The sequence below is a fragment of the Dasypus novemcinctus genome, chromosome 15, assembly GCF_030445035.2.
Source record: "Dasypus novemcinctus isolate mDasNov1 chromosome 15, mDasNov1.1.hap2, whole genome shotgun sequence".
Classification (NCBI taxonomy): Eukaryota; Metazoa; Chordata; class Mammalia; order Cingulata; family Dasypodidae; genus Dasypus; species Dasypus novemcinctus.
The window spans coordinates 44,829,422-44,833,780 of record NC_080687.1 but is presented as its reverse complement, the minus strand read 5'-3'; the positions used below and the strand labels follow the sequence as shown (position 1 = coordinate 44,833,780).

At 34.0% G+C, this 4,359-nt stretch overlaps 1 non-coding gene and 1 pseudogene across 1 annotated transcript; both read left to right on the top strand.

Moving 5' to 3' along the window:
- Nucleotides 1–2,204: 2,204 nt before the first annotated feature.
- Nucleotides 2,205–4,109, top strand: LOC101435152 (poly(A) polymerase alpha pseudogene; annotated as a pseudogene).
- Nucleotides 3,013–3,115, top strand: LOC111759763 (U6 spliceosomal RNA). Its single transcript, XR_002793655.1, has one exon. It is a non-coding gene; the product is annotated as a U6 spliceosomal RNA (small nuclear RNA).
- Nucleotides 4,110–4,359: the final 250 nt, after the last annotated feature.

Sequence of the window (4,359 nt, the reverse complement as noted above, 5' to 3'; positions counted from 1 at the left end):
AAGTCAAAAAAGATTACAAGTGTCAAAGCAAGTTATTATATATTGCTAAAAGATTCAACACAGCAAGGAGATATATTGATTATAAACATATACACACCTAACAAAAGAACTCCAAGATATGTGGAACAAAAATTGACAGGATTGAAGGAAGAAATAGGTAGTTCTGGAGACATCAATATACTACTTTCAATAATTGATAGAAGACCATCTAAACAGAAGAATAATAAGGCAATAGAGGAATTGAACAGCACAATTAACCAATTAGAACTAAGGGACATATATAGAATGCTCTCTTAAGAATAGCAGAATGTACATTATTCTCAAATGCACATGATCATTCTCCAGGATAGACCACATATCAAGCCACAAATGAAATATTAAAATATAAAAATCATACATAGTATCTTGTTGAACCATAAAGCTAAAAATCAAAAACAGAAGGAAAACTGGAAAATTTACAAATACGTGAAAATTAAGCAACACACTATTAGCAAGTAGGTCAAAGAAGAAATCACAAGGGAAATTAGGAAGTTCTTCAGAAGATGAATGAGAGCACTACACACAAAATTTTATGGGATGCAGCAAAGGCAGTGTTCAGAGAGAAATTTATAGTCCAAAATGCCTGCAGTAAAAAAAGAACAAACTTAAAAATCAAGCAAAGATTTCAAATCAATAACCAAACTTCCCATCTAAGGAAACTAGAACAAGAAGAACAAACTAAATACAAAGTTAGTACAGGAAGGCAAAGTAAAGATTAGCAGACGTAAATGAAGTAGAGAAGAGAAAAATTAAAGAATCAACAAAGCTAAAAGCTGTTTTTTGTAAAGATCAATAAAATTGATAAACCTTAAGCCAAACTGACAAAGGAAGAGAGAAAGAGGGCACAAGTAACTCAAGAATGAAAGTGGGGACTTTACTACTGAACTTACAGAAATAAAATAAATTTTAAGAGGGGACTATATGCCAAAAAGTTAGAGACCCTGCGTGAAATGGACAAATTCCTAGAAACATATGAATTACCTGCTCTGACACAAGAAGAAATAGAAAATCTCAAGAGACCTATTACAAGAGATTGAATCAGTAAGGAAAAGTCTCCCAACAAAAAAGGCCAAGGACCACATGTTTTCACTGCTACTCAACCAAACACATAAAAAATCGATACCATCTTTTTCAAACATTTCCAATCATTAGAAAAGGAGGGAATACTTCAATAATTCACCCTTTAAGGCCAGAATTATGCTGATACCAAAGCCAAAATCCAAGATACCTCAAGGAAAGAAAATTACAGGCCAATATCCCTTATGAATATAAATGCAAAAATCCTCAAAAAAGAAAATGCTGGTAAACCAAATTCAACAGAATATTAAAGAATTATACAGCATAATTGAGAGGAATTTATCCCAGGAATGCAAAGGTGAGTCATCATAAAGAAATCAATTAATATAATATACTACTTTAATAGAACAGAAAATAAAAACCACATGAGCATCTCAATTGACACAGATGGAATTTGACAAAATCCAGCAAGCCTTCCTGATAAAAACACTGAGAAAACCAGGAATAGAAGTAAATTTCCTCAACATGATAAAGAGTATATAAGATAAACCTCTTAACTAACATAATGCTCAATGGTGAAAGACTGAAAGCTTTCATCCCTAAGATCAGGAATAAGACAAGGATGCCTAGTGTTACCAATTTTTCAACATTTAACTAGAAGTGCTAGTTAGAGCAAATAGGTAAGAAAAAGAAATAAAAGACACCCAAATTGAAAAGTAAGAAGTAAAACTTCCTCTATTTGCAGATGACATGATCTTATATAAAGAAAATCCTGAAAATTCCACAACAAAGCTACTAGAGCTAAGAAACAAACTCAACAAAGTGGCAGGATATAGGCTAAACACACAAAAATTATTGGTGTTTACTAGTAATGAACAATCTGAAGAGGAAATTAAGAAAAAAATTCCATTTTCAATAGCAGTTAAGGGAATCAAGTATATAGAAATATACCTAACCAAGGATATAAAAGATTTGCCTGTAGAATACAAAACTGCTGAAAGAAAAGAAAGAAGACTTAAATAAATTGAAGGACAGTCCTTGTTCATGGATTGGAAGACTAAATATGGTCAGGATGTCAGTTCTACCCAAGGTGATTTACAGATTCAACACAATCCCAAACAAAATTCCACTAACCTTTTCTTGCAGAAATGGAAAAGCCAGTTATCAAATTCATTTGGAAGGATGAGGGACCCCAAATAGCCAAAACCATCTTGAATAAGAAGAACAAATTCGGAGGATTCACAGTTCCTGATTTTAAAACATTACAAAGCTACAGTAATCTAAAGTAGCATTGTACTGGCACAAGGGCAGACACATAGATCAATGGAATCAAATAGAAAGTTCAGAAATAAATGCCTACATTCATGGCCAGCTGATTTTTACCATGGATGCCCAGTATACTCAATGGGGAAAGAATAATCTCTTCAACAATTTGTACTGGAAGAACTGGATTGTTATATATATTCAAAAGTTTGAAGGTGGACCCCTACCTCAAAACATATATAAAAATTAATTCAAAATAGAACAAATATAAGAACCAAAACTATTAAAAATCCCAGAAGAAAACATAGGGAAACAACTTCAGGATTTTGTGTTAGGCAATGGTTTCTTAGATGTCACACCAAAAGCACAAGCAACAAAAGAAAAAAAAAATAGATAAATGGGAATTAATCAAAATTCACAGATTCATCAAAGGACTTTATCAAGAATGTACAAAAACAACCTACAGAATGGGAAAAAATATTTAAAACCATATATTTGATAAGCGTATAATATCCAAAATGTAAAAAGAACTCATACAATTCAAAAACAAAAGGAGAAACAACCCAATTTAAAAGTTGGAAAAATACTTGAATAGGCAGTTCTTCAAAGAGGATATACAAATGGACAATAAATGCTTGAATGATGTTCAAAGTCATTAGTCATCAGGAAAATGCAAATCAAAACCAGAATGAGGTGCTCACTTTGGCAGGACATATACTAAAATTGAAACAATAGAACATTAGCATGGTACCTGAGCAAGGATGACGCACAAATTCGCAAAGCAGTCTACATTTTTGTACAATATGGGTGATAGGGTTAGTGTCTAAAAAAAAAAAAAAGTGGAAGACTCTGAAAACCTCATTGTTGATCTCATGATATTCAATATTTTACAGCTACAGTTTATAGGCAAGCAATACACAACAAGATGTTTGAGGTGGATATGAAAATTGCTGCAATGCTGCAGAAAGAAAGCAATGCCATCAACTACTACGTATGCATGTACTTCAGGCGAAAAAAGAAAAAGCATTCAACAGAATTGACATCCCTGAATGAAAGCAGCTTTGATTTGGCTATGGGCCATGATAATGGCATGTCTGCACCCTCACTAACTGGTGCCATAAAGACAAGTCCATTGAATAGTTCTGGCAGCTCTTAGGGCAGAAACAGTCCTGCTCCAGCTTTAACAGCAGCATCTGTGACTGATGTAACAGGCTACTGATGCTTCTGTGCCACAAGTAAATTCCAATGAAATGTCAGGGGGTACAATGAGTGAAAGCATTCCTCAAACTGCTTTCCACCCAGCCTTTTCTTCACTACCAAAGCCTATGATCTCCAGAGTTATTTCTTCAATCCTTCTAGTAAACCGACCACCTGGACCTTTAGAAAATGCAGCAACAAAAATACCTAATCCTATAGTAGGAGCCAAAGGGATATCCTGACTTCATAAAGAAGAAAGTCCCAAGAAAATCAAGACAGAAGAAGATGAAACCAGTGAAGATGTTAATTGTCTTGCTTTGATTGAACATGATAAAAGAGAAACAAAGGAACAACTCGACACAGAGATATATACAACTCAATCTGAAACTACTCAGATGGAGGCTTCTCAGTTGGCCTCTCAGGAAACATCCACTATAGACCTTTCTGATAGCCTTACTCTCCCTGCCAAACCAATTCCTGCTATTAAAAATCCAATAAAAGAGATTAAATTGATAAAAACAGAAAAGCAAACAAACAAAAAAACTACAGTGAGATACTATCTTATACCCACTAGAGTGACTACTGTTTTTTAAAAAATGGAAAATAAGTGTTGGTAAGGATGCAGAGAAATAGGAACCCTCATATACTGTTGGTGGGAATGTCTGATGGTGCAGCTCCTATGGAATACAGTTTGGCAGTTCCTTAGTAAATTAAGCATAAAATTACCATATGACCCTGTAATCCCACTCCTAACTATAAAGCCCAAAGAACTGAAAGCAGGGTTGCAAACAGATGTTTGCACATTAATGCTCATAATGGCATAATTCATAATTGCCAAAAGGT